This window comes from Protopterus annectens, chromosome 1.part1 (genome assembly GCF_019279795.1).
Source record: "Protopterus annectens isolate FY-2018-M chromosome 1.part1, PAN1.0, whole genome shotgun sequence".
NCBI classification, from domain to species: Eukaryota; Metazoa; Chordata; order Ceratodontiformes; family Protopteridae; genus Protopterus; species Protopterus annectens.
In genome coordinates, this window is record NC_056726.1 from 777,176,492 (window position 1) to 777,195,406 (window position 18,915).

Sequence of the window (18,915 nt, forward strand, 5' to 3'; positions counted from 1 at the left end):
CAGGTGAGCTCAATGTTTTTTTTTTTCCAGTGTATTCATTTACTTCTCCCGTTATCTCTACCTTCCCAAACGACACTAATGAAAGCTACCTCCCCCCTTGAAGATACTGATATGCAGTTAGTGAGCCTCAGGGGCTGTTTGCGCTGGCTCACTCCCTCTACGCTGTCATCAACACTCCAGTTCAACTTTGCATGTAGTTTAGAACTTTGTTTTCTGTAGTTCTTGTAGCTACTGCGATAGAACGAGCGGGGCTCCGATCCTGCAGCCTTAGCCTACATGTTGGCCAATGCAGCTAAAAAGTGTTATTGATAAATGTGTTGATTTATTATTATAAAACTATAATAAAAAACGTGGCAGTTACCCAGAAACTGGTAAGGGGGAAGCAGGTCGATCCTAAGGCAGTGGGCGTCTCTGCTTAACTCAGGCATAATACCCTAATGCTTTACAAATAAAATACAAAGCACATTAAAATACATTGAAAGTCAAACATCTATGATAATTATCCGCAACATCTCAACGTGCTGTAAAAATGACAGAGTAACTAAGTGCTAAAGTGATTTTCTATTTGCAATAATGTGAACTTGTTTTTACATTGAATTATTATAGCATGGTATGGCCAGAAAGAATAACATTTCTTTAAGAAATGTCCCACTTTGGGCATCGGAAAAGTTAAGGTGAATGGGCACCATCAGATGGGCTGCATTTCTGAGTCCAGTGCGAGGTTGTTTCTTACCTCTCAGTTCAGTGTCACATCCTGAAGGTGTAACACACTGTCACTGTGCTCTAAGCACTGAATATCTGGCATTTTTGGCAAAACTGTTTGTAATACACTATATAACACGGATTAACACCGGGGTGACGGTGCGTAAAACACAGAAATGAACACAGGTCTTAATACTCAGGCGTGGCATAGTTTTTTTTAACGATAAAACATAACGTTATTGCAATTGCATGATTATTTTGTGAAAGTGTGAGAATACAGAAATCCACGCCCAAATCAATGCTAATTAAGAAAGACGTTTACCGAGAATAATACTATACATTCTTGGTTTTCACAGAGACTTGTTTATGTGTGGCATGAACACATTGAAGTTCCCAGAAGTGTGCTTCGCACAAACTGATTATAGGAGGGGCTTGGTACTTTCTATACGGGAGGATATACAAAATATACTGATTGTACAACTGAGATACTCAGCTGACAGTAAGTACAAGAACAGTCCGGTCATAAAATCCGCACGACAGTTTACAGCTGTGTTGTAGTATTTGTAGTAAGTCTGATTTTGCATGTAGTACATGGTGTCGCAGCAGTCTTTTACTGTTTGTGCGCATACCGTAAAATGTTTCACAATTAGAAGAACAAAACAGCAGCACGTTACCTTCTTCTACTTTATTCTATCCTTATGATACAATACTTGGGTATTCTCCAAGACACGTGTAGCCCACCTCTTGTTTAACAGACCATTTTAAAACAACACACCAACTTCCAGAATATAACTGCTGATACCGCTTCATTTTCCAGACTTTCACATAATGTCTAGATTTTTGTTTCATATTTTGGTCTGCGCCTCACAGAATGTGCGTGTGGCCAAGCATCTTGGACTGAAATAACTAAATAGACACATTTCAGACTTCAATTAATATACTTCAGAAAATGCATGCTAATGCAATACATGTTATTCTAGCAATTTTCTACGTTTATAAAACTAATATTTAAAATCGGTCCATGATTCTGAGCCGTTGTCCCCCCCTCCCCCCCAATCATTATTTTTGGCTTTTTCCAGAATTCTTGCACTGAAGTTGAGAGGTAGACAGCATTCTTGTGCACCCCTCCCCAACACAAACACACTCTCTCTCTCTCTGTCTCTCTTTCTCTCTCCCTCTGGGTTCCTATTGCATGCTCTGGGGCTAGTGATCTTTGGTGCTATGAACATTTCAAATAGGGTTGCCACCTTTTCAAATGCCCAAAGTGGGACATTTTTGGTACAAATGTCAGATTTTGCAGTGCAGAACATACCCACTGCCAGTGCAAAGGATAGAACTTTACCATTTTGCCTAAATAAAGGCTTATTTTGTAGCATTTTAGTTGCTTATTCTGTTTCTTATAACATTTACATGTTTCAGATAAAAATAAACTTTTTTATACATATATTACATAAAATATAGGAAATAATTTTGTCCTAAAATCTCAGGACATTTGCCATTTTTTCAATCTTTTTGCAGGACATAACTGCCTAAAGAGGGACGGTCCCTCACAAAGTGGGACAGGTGGTAACCCTAATTTCAATGTGAAACATAAACCTATATACTACATCTGAAATTGCTGCATCTTGAATCTATTTCCCCTGAGGTACAGCAATCTCTAAGTTGCAGGGGGTGGGAGGAATGCAACCCAAACATTGGGAGCATGTGGGCTTGTCAAGTAATCATGAATATTAGGACTCTCTTTAACTTGGCTCCCCTTCCCCCCAGGTAGTTCGACAACACAGTAGCAGAGTTGACAAAACCATTTAAGAAGCAGGGCAGCGAACTGTCAAGGTAATTAATACCTGAGGTGTGTGATCATATCCATGGTATGAAGAATCTGTTTTCTGACTGGATAAAAAAAGGGTGATTGATGGCTTGATTCAAGGTGAACTCCTTGAGACAACCTTAGGCACGAATGTAAGGGTTTGTCTACAGAATGACCCTATCTTTATCGAAAAACAGGTAGGGTACTTCCCACCATGAGAGCTTGCAACTCAGATGCTCACCTTGCAAATGTCAGAGGAACAAGTAAAACAGTTTTCCAAGTAATGAACCTCAACTATGGCAAATGTGTTCGAAGGTGACAAAGTCAGTTACTCCAGTACAACGCAAATTCCTGGATGGAGGAATTTGTAAGTGGGTCTCATCATACTTCTCAACCTGTTAGCACAAGAAATCTGGAGAAAGTCAAAAATAATAGTGGGGGGGGGGGGGCAAAGGCCTAAAAATAGGGACACATTTTAAATATTGCTCTTATAAACTTAGAAAGTTGCTAGCATAAAAGGTGTTGTGTTCGCATGCATTTTATGAAGGATATGAAATCTGAAACTGAAATGTCTGTCATTATTTAGTGACTTCAGTCCTCAAAGAGTTTCCAGAAAACCACAAATGTAATGAGTCAAGGACAAAAAATATGAGGCAAAAATATGGATAGTTGAGAGCTATGGGTCTCATACCTAACATCCCTTTCATGAACTGTTTGACCACAAACAGGGAAGGGGGGATCATGGTCTGACAAGCTGAAATGGTTACTAAATGCACTTTGATAGAAGTGTACAAAAGGCTAGATGATAGTGACACACAAATATTTAAGCTCCAGGGGTGTAAACTCCCTAATAAGACCTTGATTTCTGGCTAGACACCTACTAGAAAATCTTTTCCATTTGCCAACATATGACTTTGTAGTAACGGGTTTTCTTGCCTCCTTTTGTACCTGCTGCATCTTCTTCTTCTTTCGGCTGCTCCCGTCAGGGGTCGCCACAGCAGATCAACTGTTTCCATTTCTTCCTGTCCTCTGCATCTTGCTCTGTCACACCAACCACCTGCATGTCCTCTCTCACCACATCCATAAACCTTATCTTAGGCCTCCCTCTTTTCCTGTTACCTGGCAGCTTCATCCTTAGCTTCTTTTTCCCAATATACTCTGCATCCCTCCTCAGCACATGTCCAAACCAATGTAATCTTGCCTCTCTGGCTTTGCCTCCGAACCTTCCAAACTGGGCTGGGCTTCTAATATACTTATTCCTAATCCTGTCCATCCTCATCACACCCAGTGCAAATCTTAACATCTTTAACTCTGCCACATCCAGCTCAAACTCCTGCCTTTTTGTCAATGCTACCGTCTCCAACCCATATAACATAGCTGGTCTCACTACCCTAATGTGGACCTTCCCTTTCACTCTTACTGATACTCATCTGTCACAAATCACTCTTGACACTTTTCTCCACCCACTCCATCCTGCCTGTACTGTCTCCTTCACCTCCCTTCCACACTCACCATTACTCTGAACAGTTGATCCAAGTATTTAAACTCATCCACCTTCACCACCTCTACTCCCTGCATCCTCACTATTCCTCTATCCTCCCTCTCATTCATACACATATATTCTGTCTTAGTCCTGCCGACCTTAATTCCTTTTCTCTCTAGAGCATATCTCCACCTCTCCAGGGTCTCCTCCACCTGCTCCTTACTCTCACTACAGATCACAATGTCATCTGCAAACACCATAGTCCATGGGGACTCCTGTCTGATCTCATCTGTCAACCTGTCCATCACCATTACAAATAAGAAAGGTCTCAGAGCTGAACCTTGATGTAATCCCACCTCCACCTTAAATGCATCCATCACTCCCACCGCAGACCTCACCGCTGTCACACTACCCTCGTACATATCCTGTACCACTCTTACATATTTCTCTGACATTCCCAACTTCCTCATACAATACTACAACTCCTCTCTAGGCACCCTGTCATATGCTTTCTCTAAATCCACAAAGACACAATGCAACTCCTTCTGACATTCTCTGTACTTCTCCATCAACACTCTCAAAGCAAACATCGCATATGTAGTGCTCTTTCCTGTCATGAAACCATACTGCTGATCACTAATCATCACGTCCCTTCTTAACCTAGCTTCCACTACTCTTTCCCATAACTTCAAGCTGTGACTGATCAGTTTAATCCCTCTGTAGTTATTACAGCTCTGCACATCACCCTTATTCTTAAAAATTGGTACCAAAACACTTTTTCTCCATTCCTCGGGCATCCTCTCACTTTCCAAGATTTCATTAAATAATCTGGTTAAAAACTCCACTGCCATTTCACCTAAACACCTCCATGCTTCCACAGGTATGTCATCTGGACCAACAGCCTTTCCATTCTTCATCCTCTTCATAGTTATCTTTACTTCCTCCTTGCTAATCCACTGCACTTCATGATTTACTATCCGCACATCATCCGACATTCTCTCCCTCTCATTCTCTTCATTCATCAGCCCCTCAAAGTACTCTTTCCATCTGCTCAACACACTCTCCTCACTTGTGAGTATGTTTCCCTCATTATCCTTTATCACCCTTACCTGCTGCACATCTTTACTAGCTCGGTCCTTCTGTCTAGCCAATCAGTACAGGTCCTTTTCTCCCTCCTTAGTGTCCAACCTTTCATACAACTCATCGTACGCCGCATCCTTAGCCTTCACCACCTCTCTCTTTGCCATGCACCTCATCTCCTTATACCCTTGCCTACTTTCTTCATCCCTCTGACAATCCCACTTCTTCTTCGCCAACCTCTTTCTCTGTATACTGTCCTGTACTTCTTCATTCCACCACCAGGTCTCCTTGTCTTCCTTCCTCTTTCCAGATGTCACACCAAGCACCTTTCTAGCCATCTCTCTTACTTGCTCTGCTGTAGTTACCCAACTATTCAGTAACTCTTCACTGCCACCCAGTGCCTGTCTTAACTCTTCCCTGAACATCACCTCACAATTACCATTTTTCAATGTCCACCATTTGATCCTTGGTGCTGCCCCCACACTCATCCTCCTCTTCTTGATCACCAATGTCATCCTACAAACCACCATCCTATGCTGCCTAACTACACTTTCCCCTGCCACCACTTTACGGTCTCCAATCTCCTTCATACTGGCTCTTCTACATAAGATATAATCAACCTGTGTGCATCTTCCTCCACTCTTGTATGTCACCCTATGCTCCTCCCTCTTGTTAAAATATGTATTCAGCACAGCCATGTCCATCCTTTTCACAAAATCCACTACCATCTGACCTTCTGCATTCCTTTGCTTAACACCATACCTACCCATCATTTCCTCATCCTCTCTGTTCCCTTCACGAACATGCCCATTGAAATCTGCTCCAATCACCAGTCTCTCACCCTTGGGTACAGTCATCACCACTTCATCCAACTCACTCCAAAATTTTTCTTTGTCATCCATCACACACCCAACTTGTGGAGCATATGCACTAACAACATTCATCATTACACCATAAATTTCCAGCTTCATAAACATCACTCTGACACTCTTTTCACCTCCTTCACTGTTCCTTCAGGATAATGCCTACGCCATTTCTCCTCCCATCCACACCATGATAAAACAATTTGAACCCACCTACGATACACCTAGCCTTGCTCCCCTTCCATCTGGTCTGTTACACACACAATATACTAACCTTCCTTTGGTCCATCATATCAGTTAGCTCTCTCCCTATACCAGTCATACTGCCAACATTCAAAGTTCCAACCCTCACTATCACAGTCCTAGCCTTTACCTCCCGTCGGCCATGCCTTCCGCCTCTTCCCCTCCTTCGGCCAACAGTAGCCCAATTTCCGCCAGCACCCTGTTGGCCAATATTACTGGTGGTGGTCGTTGTTAAACCGGGCCTCGACCTATCTGGTATGTATATGTGTACTTTTGTCTGCATGTATGATTTGGCAAAATTTTATGCCGGATGCCCTTCCTGATGCAACTCTCCCCATTTATCCGGGCTTGGGACTGGCCAAAGAAATGCACTGGCTTGTGCATCCCCAGTGGCTGGGTTTTTGTACCTGCTGCATATCCTCTGCATATCCTCATGAAAAAGGTGCCTAAACGGTATCAAAACTGAATCATCCAGGAAGTCAGTTGCAGTTGTCTGATGTTTGGATGTATCAAATTCCCCTTGTCTGTCTGGGTAAATCCAGTTTGTGAGGAAGTGTCTGGTAATTGCCCTTGTCTAATTCCACAAGTAGGGAGTGTGATAACCATGCCCTGGCCCAGCAATCAAGGAGCCTCAATCCTCACCACTAACACCAGGGAGGTTGTCTCATAGAAGAGAAAAGGATAACTAATACACACAGTAAAGTACAATTTCCCTTAAGTGCACACAGAGATCACAGTCAGTCTGGGGCTGGTTGCTCCCTTGCTCAACAGGTCCCCAATAAGACTACCCACTGGCACAGCTATAGGGTCCAGGTCTCAGCCTAGCTGGGCAAGCTAAAACCTCCAGTACCCTCTCTGTCCAACCAGTGCTTCGTGTCCCTGCCAAGTAGCTGACATAACACACACACACACACTTTGAGATAAGTATTTATACAACTTCCCAGACACTCCTGGGAAAGGCTGACACAGATTCTCCAGCTGTGCCCCTTTACACAGACCATCTGGTAGTAATTACTGCCACCACCCAACTAATAATATCAGCTACTAAAAGGCCATTAAAAGGGTGTCCAGTTATTACTGTGCAATATTATTATCCAATGGTAGTATGACTAACAGTCGAGGCTTACTTTAGTGTGACCTATTACAATAACCTCTATAAATATGTAATGTACTCTAGAGCTTATCTCTACACAAACCAGCCACATGTAGATGTTTTTAAAAATATTTAATAATAAATAATTAAAACACAAGACAAAACTACTACACCACAGATATATTTAAGAGTTCAGAGATCACACAGAAACTTAAAATAATACAGTAGGACAGGTCTGATTTCAAAGAAAAATACCTAATTAATCTTTACTAGCTTTAACTATTCCTACAAGAAATCACAGTGCTAAAACTTACATGTGAGCATAAGGCAGAGTGCTGATAAGTTAGATATAAACATCAAAATGCTCCTAGTCTGTTGTGAGAAATAGTATTTAAACATTACTAACAAACATGTCTCTAAGGCCCTCCCAAATTACATAATTTTTGACACTTAAGTTTTCCCAGTATTCATATTGCATCATCTTAACACCTGGTTTGAGTTCTCAGGCCACAAACTGCATTATTTAGCAATCTAACACCTGCTCAGAACTTACAATAATACAAGGCATTTCACATGTATATTCTAACAGAAACTAGAGCAATAAAGCACCTTCCACATCTAAATTCTGGTCATAAACTTTAGCCTTAAAACAATGGGCATGAAACCTTCATCCAGCCACACTGGAGCCGAATTCTAACAAGAAAAGGTCACAACATGCTTCACTGGGCCAGTAGAGTGTAATGTTGTCACATATTTTGCAGTTCCACATTTCACAGTACTTGCACTCAAGAAACATGCCTGTATTTTACATTTATTATCAAGAAAACATGCCTGTATTTTACATTTATTTACAAATGCTAGAATTATCTATCAAGTTCTATTTGACTAGGCTGGCAGCCTTCGCCCATCTCTCCCCAATCGTCACATCTCTTCCCCCCTGGGGAACTGAAGCAAGTTTTTCAAGTGCCCCTTGAGAAACATCACTTAAGAGTGTAAGGTAGAGCTGGGTTTACCTCACCCCATTCCCTGTCTTGAGAGCCCATCTGCATTCTTATTGCTACTCCCACTGTGGTGCTGCACTGACATATCCAATGCTTGCAACCCCAGACTCTATCTTAGCAACTTGGCATTTTGCTGACTGGCTCTGTTTAATCATGTTAGAGGGTTGTGATCTGTCATCACAGTGAATTTTCTTCCATACAGATAAGGCTGAAGTTTTTGTAGTGCCCACACTATGGCTAGACATTCCTTTTCTACTGCTGCATAGCATTCCTCCCTGGATTGGAGCCTACAACTGAGATAAACCACTGGGTGCTCTTCTCCCTCTGAATAAATCTGACTAAGTACAGCCCCCACCCCATAGTTTGAAGCATCCACCTGCACAACAAAGTCTTTGCTGTAGTCTGGACTGGCTAACGTAGGGGGTTCTCCAAAAACTTCCTTAAGCTTCTGAAATGCCTGCTCACATGCTGGGGTCCACACTACCTTATCTGGCCTGTTCTTCCTTGTCAGGTCTGTGAGGGAAGCAGCTATGGTACTTTAATTGGGAACAAACTTTCTGTAGTACCCTGCTGTCCCCAAAAATGCCCTCACCTGCTTTTTGGTAACAGGTGCAGGCCATGCCTGAATGACTTACACTTTGGCAGGTTCTGGCCTTATCTTACCACTCCTCACTATATGTCTGAGGTAGGAGACCTCTGCCATACCCACCTGACATTTGCTCAGCTTAATGGTCAACCCTGCCCTCTGTAGTCTGCCCAGCACCTCCCTGACATGCTGAAGGTGCTCTTGCCAAGAATGGCTGTAGTTAGCAATATCATCCATGTAAGCAAAGGCAAACCCTTCTGCTAATGCTAAGATATGGTCTACCAGCCTCTGGAAAGTCACTGTGGCATTCTTCATCCCAAAGGGCATCTTTGTGAACTCATACAAGCCAAAAGGAGTCACAAAGGCTGACTTCTCTCTAGCACTGGGAGTCAAGGGCACCTGCCAGTAATCCTTGGTAAGATCAATGGTTGTAAGATACTTAGCCCCACCCAGCTGCTCTAGGGCTTCATCTGTCCTAGGCATGGGGTAAGCATCTGATTCTGTGTGACTATTTAACTTCCTGTAATCCACACAGAACCTGGTGCTGCCATCCTTCTTTGGCACTAACACCACTGGTGAGGCCCAAGGACTGTTGGACTCTTGAATCACCCCTACTTCCAACATCTCCTGTACCTCTTCCCTCAGAGTCTGTTTGACTCTCTCAGGCACCCTATAAGGGGCCTGCCTGATAGGCTTTGGGGGTCCTCTATCCACCTGGTGCTGTATCAGTTGGGTGTTCCTTGTTTTCCCGGTGAACATGCCCCCAAACTCCTGCAACACTGCTCGGATTTCTCAAACCTGGGTAGGAGATAACTGCTGGGACATTGCTACCCCTTCCACCGAGGTGTCAGCCTGAGCCTCACTGAGGAGATCAGTCCCCAGATCTCCCTCAGACTCCTACTGCAATCCACTGCAACTCAGCACAATGGTGGCCTGCAGCAGAGTCAGAGCAAGCAGAGAGCTAAAAGAGGACTTTCTACAGATATAAGTATTTTTTGTTTTTTCCACTGTTATTAAGCTATTTTCATGCATTCTTCCTGTTTTACTTAAGTTAAGTTTAAGTGATTTTTGCATTGTTTTATTGCTATTTAGTTTAAGTTACCACCTGTTGCATTGTTTTAGTGTACACACTAAAGTCGCTTAGCTTTGATTACAGCATTTATAGCATTTACTGTCTCCATCTAAACACTCTTCAAATTTTCTCTAGAACTACCTTCCTCGAGCTGCACATCTGATGATCCAGCATATCCTATAATCTACTTGTTCATCTCTACTACTATTTCTCTCTACCCAATTCTCTCATCTGTACTTCCCACACTTACCTACAATCTTTGCACCTTGATAATTAAACACTCTTATTATAGATAGTACCCCACCAGCTAAAAACCCACTTTCCACGGAGTCCTTTTTCTCTTTATCTACTACATGTCTTTATGTCATTGTGTTAGTCCTCTCCAGGCTCAAAACCTAAGTGAACTCTGGGAAAGGCTGAGGAATATTTACAATTACCTTAATTACAGACAATCCCCTCTCCTTCTCCCCTAAACACAAAATACATGTAGAGATGCAACCATATACGGGCTGAGCTGGGAGGGCTGAGCAATCTAACATGACTAGACTGAGCAGGACCAGACAGGAGGAGACACAACACACACAATACATACCCAGTCACACCACAAACTCTCATAACAACTTCAAATCTCACACATAAAGACAAGACATAGAGGGAGGATCGTCTGATACCAAAAACAGCAGAGAGGCCACACCAAAGCACCCAAAAACTACCTCACACCACGACCCCAACACATACAACAGACCACACATACAGTCAGAGTGTCAGTCAGTCACAGCCCTTAAGGCCAAACAAAGCCAGGATTAGCTGACATGCCTTAACTCATACATGGAGAAGACATAAATTGGGAGACTATAGGAAAGACATAGGTTTGGCTTTTGTTTTTGGCAGATCCTTTTTTGCTTTTTGTCAGTTTTTTTGTCTTGAGTCACCAAGGCCATTGCCTTTTCACCTTGGCTGAACTTTCTGAGACATGAGCCAAGGGCGGCCTTCTGCCCCACCCAGTCAATCATCGAAAACTCATCATACTGAAACACTGATCACCACATCAAACAACACTAACCATCCACCAAAGGGACAGAACCCACAGGGTCACAGAGCCTGAGCCCCACACCCCAGCCTGGTCTGTCACCATGTCAGGCCTCACTGCCCCTGGGGTCCTGGGTCCACCAGGGTTCTGTCCTGGGTTTTCTTCGGAAGCGGGCGAAACTGGATCTAAGTTACAAGCAAACACAGGGATGGCTGATGACTCAAAAAACAATATCAAACTGAAACAATAATAGTCAAAAAAACTCATCCATCATAGATATCCTCCAGAAGGCCATGGCAGGAAAATGAACGCCAGCAGAGCCATAACATTATCATAAAAAATTAAAAAAATGCATTACTTACTAGCTCGGGAAAAGGCTAGCTACCCCTGAGCACAGAAATAGGTGATCCATTGAGCACAGAAAAAGTCATCACAGGGACCCAGGTTGACAGTAGCCTTTGACACTCATGTTGCTAAAGTAGTTAGGAAAACCTTAGGAAATATATAAGATCACCACATCTTCACAGGCTCAACATCTCATCAAAGGAGGTCATCGCCATCCCCATACTACATCACCATTGATTGCATGATACAATGAAATGAATGGCCCAGATCTGACCAGACACCTGCTGCAGCTTGAAAGGCCCCAAAAGTCACAAAAGGAAAAAGGGTCTCAAAAATATGTCTTATGCTGTATGCTGAACTGAACTCCTCCCAGCTCTCATCTCTATTCAGTCTTGCTCAGGAGGTGACCTGTGCCTGACATATAAGGCCATGTCAAACCCGTCAAACCTGAATATATATCAAAAAATCTAAATCCAAAAATCCTAACCACAAGGACGGGAGATTAAAACCCGACAACACGGAGTTAATAGAACGTAGAACGAGCTGGATTCATCTCATCAGAGAGAGACCCTGTGCTGTGAACAAAAATCGTACATGTGAGCAGAGCACTCGCTGGGCCTTTGTTCAAGAGGAATCTGACCAATTGATGGGAGATCAGATATACTAGTATGAACCTATGAACCTATGAACCTATGCAAATGATCAGCACAAGGGCCTCCATGGTAAGGTTGCATCATGTTAACATGGTACAATTTGTGCCTCTGCCATCTGCCTAGCACTTCCACCTTGTAGTTAACATCACTTACCTTTCTTACCACCTTGTAGGGTCCCTGCCAAGCTGCCTGCAACTTGTTGAGTCTGACAGGAATGAGAACCATCACCTGCTGCCCTACAGCATACTCTCTAGCTCAAGCATTCCTATCATACCACACCTTTTTCTGTTGATGGACTTCTGCCAGGTTCTCCTGGGCCAGGCCCATGAGTTCCCTGAGACTTGTCCTGAGGTTCAGGACATATGCCACAACAGACTCCTTGTGAGACTCACACTCACCTTCCCACTCATCCTGAATTAAATCTAGAGGTCCCCTCATCCTATTCCCACACAGCAACTCAAAGGGTGACAAACCTGTGGATTCCTGGGGAACCACTCTATAAGCAAACAACAGATGGGGCAAATATTTGTCCCACTCCCTTTTAAACTGATCTGCAAATGCCCATATCATGGACTTGATTGTAGAGTTTAACCTCTCAACAATACCATTAATTTGGGGATGGTAGGGGTTGGTCTTCATGTGCTTCACCCCACAGGACTTCCACAGACAAGCTAGCAGGTCTGAAATAAAATTGGTACCTCTGTCAGACAGTATTTCCTTTGGGGAAACCTACCCTGCTGGAAATCTCTAGCAAAGCATTTGCCACCTTCTCAGTCTCAATGGAGGACAAAGCCACTGCCTCATAATAATGTGTAGCATAATCTACAATCACTAGGATATACATTTTTCCCTGTGGCACTTTGGGTACTCAGAGGACCCACAATATCCATAGCTACCCTCTGAAATGGCTCCTCAATCACAGGCAAAGGCAGCAAAGGAGCTCCCATCTTGTCTCCTGCCTTGCCTACCTTTTAGCACTGCTCACAGGTCCTGCAGTACCCTGTTACATCTCTGGAAATTCCAGGCCAATAGAAGTTTTGCATAATACACCTCTTTGTATGTTTTATGCTCATGTGACCTGCAAAGGGAATGTCATGGGCTATGGCTAGAAGCGCCAGATGGTAAGCTCTAGGCACTACCAACTGCTGTACTCTCTCACCTTCTAGCCCTCCCTCAGGGGTCCACTATCTGTATATTAACCCTTTGTTCCAGTATACAGATTCCCCCCTCCCTTGAGAATCAGGTGCCTCCCTAGCTACCTGCCTCAGGCCTTGCAATGTAGGGTCTGAGAGCTGAGCCTGTCTCAGCTCCCTCTTTGTAAGCCTTCACAGCTCCCCTTCCACAGGAAGTCTGGCATCCTCTGACAGTGGTGCCTCACTGTCAGCTTGGGTACTACTACTCACCTCTACCTTTGCAGTTACCCTGTCCAAGGGAACATCAGTACCCACAAGCAGCTGTGGCTCACATTCAGTCTCACTGCTACAGCATAGCTCACTCCCTGAAGTAACCACCTCAGCAGTCCTGGCTGCCAGTATGCAGTCTGTCAGGGTCTCCCCCAGGCTACCAGACCCACATGCTTGTCTCCTAGCCTTACTGCATGTAACTGCATAAGTATATAGTACTGCCTCATCCAAATCTTTCCCTGTCAGGACATCTGCAGGATGGTAGTTCCATACCACTGTTGTCTCAAGACAATACACTGTTGGCATTTTGTCTTTACCACTTACTGGCTCCCTCACCTTTGATTCCCCACCTTGCCTCTGTGGACATCTGTATGCCACATGGCCCTACTAGTTGCATCCAGAACATTTAACCCTAGCTCCTGGACATGTACTTGGACTAGTGGCTTCCCCTACTACTGGCAGATTCTGTTGGTGCAGTTTGTGCTGCCCACCATGGGTTGCTTTAGTCCCATGAGCAGTACTGTGGGTCCTTTTCCTGTGCAGGGCTGTCTTGCTTGCTAGGTATAGGTCTCCCTCATTCCCCAACTCATTTGAAGTAGCACATTGTCTATCAGCTAACCAGATCCTCATGTCCTCAGGCAAAGTGCTAAGGGCTTGATCCCTTACCAAAATGTCTGCCAGCCCTTCAAAAGTGGTGACCTGACATCCACTCACCCAGCTATGGAAATAAATCCTCAGTTCAACAACATATTCACATACATTTTCATCTGCCTTGCGTCTATGCCCACAAAACTTTTTCCTATACATTTCAGGTGTTAGCTTAAAACATTCTAATAAATGTATTTTTACAGCAGTATCATCAAAACAATCAGTGTCATGCATTTTTGCTAAATAAATTACAGCCTTACCATGGAGTAAGGGGGTCAGGAACCGTACCCAGAGCCTTTGGTCAACTTCATACTGTTCACATACCTGCTCAAACATATGAATGAAGCTATAAAAATTATCCCCCTCTTTAAACTACAGAAGAAATGTTCTGACCTTTTGTGCTTCTGGGGTCCGGTTACTCCCTTCCCCATTGCCTCCATGACTCTGGTGAAGAGTCAGCATTTCCCTATCATGCTTTCTCTGCCATTCCTGTTCTTCAGCTTCTAGACTCCTCATTTTCTCGGCTGCTTCTAGTTCCATACACCTGGCCTCCAACTCAAGTCTCTTTAGCTCCAGCTGGATTTTTAAGTCCACTGCGGAGAGGTTGAGCTGTCCATTCTCTGAGGATATTGTATCTCCACTGTCAGTCTGATTGTCCTCCAGGCTGCTGTTTTCTGATGCAGCTGTAACCAAGGCTGCAGTCAGGTCTGCTTTAGTCAGGTTTTCATGCACCAGTCCTCTAGCCTGGCACATCTCCACCAGCTGGCTCCTTGTCAGCTTTCCATACTCTTCTGCTGACATGCTGCCTGCTCACCCTGACTAACACTAAGTTAACAAAAGAAATAAAACAATTGTGATATGAACTCTGAGTATACACTGTGTGGCTGTTTTAGAGTACAAAACACTTTTAGAGATTACTGTACATAAGCTACAGGAATTCACTCTACCCACACCACTACAAGACAATTAGTATGTGACGTAGATCCCACCACTGCCAAACACTTGTGATGACCATGTCCTGGCCCAGCAATCAAGGAGCCTTAATCCTCACCACTAACACCAGGGAGGTCATCTAATAGAAGAGAAAATGATAACTAATACACACAGTAAAGTACAATTTCCCTTAAGTGCACACAGAGATCACAGTCAGTCTGGGGCTGGTTGCTCACTTGCTCACCAGGTCCCCAATAAGACTCCAGACTGGCACAGCTATAGGGTCCAGGTCTCAGCCTAGCTAGACAAGCTAAAACCTCCAGTACCCTCTCTGTCCAACCAGTGCTTCATGTCTCTGCTAAGTAGCTGGCACAACACACACACACACACACACACACACACACACACACACACTTTGACATAAGTATTTATATAACTTCACAGACACTCCTGGGAAAGGCTGACACAGATTCTCCAGCTGTGCCCCTTTATCCAGACCATATGGTAGTAATTACTGCCACAACCCAACTAATAATATCAGCTACTAAAAGGATCTTAAAAGGGTGTCCAATTATTACTGTGCAATATTATTATCCAATGGTAGTATGACTAACAGTCAAGGCTTACTTTAGAGTGGCCTATTACAATAACCTCTATAAAATGCAATGTCCTCTAGAGCTTATCTCTACACAAACCAGCCACAGGTAGAAGGTTTTACAAATATTTAATAATAAATAATTAAAACACAAGACAAAACTACTACACCGCAGAGATATCTAAGAGTTCAGAGATCACACAGAAACATAAAATAATACAGTAGGACAGGTCTGATTTCAAAGAAAAAATACCTAATTAATCTTTACTAGCTTTACCTATTCCTACAATAAATCACAGTGCTAAAACTTACATGTGAGCATAAGGCAGAGTGCTGATAAGTTGGATATCAAGATAAAAAGTGCTCCTAGTCTCTTGTGAGAAATAGTAATTAAACATTACTAACAAACATGTCTCTAAGACCCTCCCAAGTTACATCATTTTTGACACTTAGGTTTTTCACAGTATTCATATTGCATCATCTTAACACCTGGTCTGAGTTCTCAGGCCACAAACTGCATTATTTATCAATCTATCACCTCCTCAGAACTTACAACAATACACGGTATTTCACATGTATATTCTAACAGAAACTAGAGTAATAAAGCACCTTCCACATCTAAATTCTGGTCATAAACTTTAGCCTTAAAACAATGGGCATGAAACCATCATCCAGCCACTCTGGAGTGGAATTCTAACATGAAAGGGTCACAACATGCTTCACTGGACCAGTAGAGTGCAATGTTATCACATATTTTGCAGTTCCACATTTCACAGTATCCTTTACATTCAAGAAACATGCCTGTATTTTACATTTATTATCAAGAAAACATGCCTGTATTTTATATTTATTTACAAATGTCAGAATTATATATCAAATTCTATTTGACTAGGCTGGCAGCCTTCACCCATCTTTCCCCAGATGTCACAGGGAGAACTAATTTTGCCTGAGTGAAAAGGGAGTTACCACAATGACTTTTGATGAATATTTCTGAATTTTTAGAAATACCTTGGAAATTAGTAGAAAGGCTGCAAAAACATATAGGAGCATCACTGACCAAGGTAATAAGAAATCACCTGTTCTTCAAGCCTTTTTGAAAGGATTCCTGGAACAGAATTTGTTTAGTTGTCTGTTTTGAAAGGAGGCAAACAGATCTACTTGAGGTGTTCCTACATCTGGACTAATTCCTGGAATACCTTTGGATTGAATTACCACTTGAGAGGGTCCGTACAGGATCTACTGAGTTTGTCTGCCTCTATGTTTTACTCTTATGGTATGTAAAAGGCCCACATTGTTAGGAAGTGGTGAAGAGCTAACTCTCAAGCCATCATTGCCAGTGGTATAGTTGGTATGACTTGGTGCCATGTCACTGTGGTGTTGTCTGTAATCACCTGTAGAGGTCCTGATTGCCAAAGATAATGTAAGGCTTTTATAGCTGGAACCACAACTAGCATTTCTTTGATAGGTATGTGATTTTGTCTGTCCAAATTGCCCTACAGACCTTGCACTTTTACTCCTATAGAAACTGCACCACAAGCACAGTCTTAGGAGTTTGTCAAGACTCATTACATTTGGGTAGGAAGAGGAAAATGGAGAGACAGTAATAGCAACTGAGGAACGTCTACCAACATGTCTGAAAAGCCAGTATCTTTAAAGTGACATACCGCTATTTATACTAAAAAAAAACCAAAAAACAAAACACTAAAATATGTTAAAATATAATTTATTTGTATGGAAGGGGTCCCCAAAAGGGGTCTTATCTGTCTGACAGGAAGTCTTGGCCAAATGCTACAGTGGAGAAGCCTCAGAGATGCATCTGCATGGCATGGTAAGAAAGTAGTAAGGATTTTTAGTCACTCTGGCTGCTTTTCTACTTCCTTCTAAAAGGGATTAGCCTATAGGCAGCCAGAGTGACTGTATGGGTGGGGGGTTGAACTTTGAGAAGCTGCCTGGGTGCTGTATCCTTGGCAAGATACAACCTATAGGCTAGTGCATCAACGAGAATGATGAATATTGATTTTCTTCTGATTCTGTGACATGCTTTGTTAATGCATTGTTTTCAAAGATAATTGTTTTTATAATATGGGTTTAATTGTGCTACAAAAAGCCTGACTGTTACAGTGGTTAATTACTTCAAAACCATAAAGACATACATGAAAGCTTGTGGGTGTACCTTCTGTTTTATTTATAATAAATATGATGTGGTTCTGGTTCTCTTGACTACCTTTTTATAATTTTTAACATCCCTTCAACAATCTGTCCTTTTATATTTCATGAACACATGTTGCATAAACTCTTCCCCTGTATGATCTTTAACTACGCATGTATTTTCTTTGCCTGTTCATGTTTAATTAAGCTTTTAACTGGAAACATTTCTAAGTACAGACTCTAAACAAAGCTTCCCCTTCCCATGATTATGCTATAAATTATATCTCTCCATTTTGAAACCTTTTAGTTTTTCTGTAATCTAATTTTGCTATGACTCTACCAAAAGTTATTTTATAATATTTTATGCCAAATTTCCCTGTATGTCCTTTCAATATTTCATTTCCATTAAACATATGTATGGTATAATCATACAAATAATAACTTTTAGGGCATAGTTTCCTTTTTTGATATCCTCACCATTTCCCAATACACGGCATACTGTATACTTATTACTTTATTTAATAAAGAATCAATATAGTCAGTATACATAATCAAAATAAAAATGTTAAGAGGCTAAAAAAATAGCTTAAATAATTCAGTAGTTAAAAGCACTTATCTGTTAATGGGATTCAATGTGGAATCTCTCCCTAAAATACTTCTTTTATATATTCCCGCATAATAACTAAAACTGAGTTTATTAAAACACCTCCATTTGATAAAAGATAAAAAATGAAATACTTTAAATACCATCCCCATATTGGAACATCTCTGTAGCTTTAGTAATTCACATTCTTCCTAGGAAGGTATATCCCCTGTCCTGTAACATCCCCAGAACCTTTACACTTCTCTTTAACTTTAACCCAACTATAACACTTGTTTTGTATGATAAACACAGCTTCTCTCATTCAGTTCTTATCTTCTGTTGTAACTATAGCATTGTCTCTGAAAAACCAACATAATGGGAAGGTCATCCCGATACTCAGATCCCATTTACCAGATGTCACCCCAGTGCTCAAATCCCATTTACCAATTTCTGATCTATATTTCCACTCACATACACCCACTCATAGCCAAAGAAAGCTAAACACCTACTCAACAGGCAACCATTTTAGAACTAAACCATCTGCTAACCAACAAATTTACTGTTATACATTAACTTACAACAGTTTCTGAATTTCTTGCCAAACCCATTACTTTTTAAAATCTCCAACAATGCAGTATGAATAATTG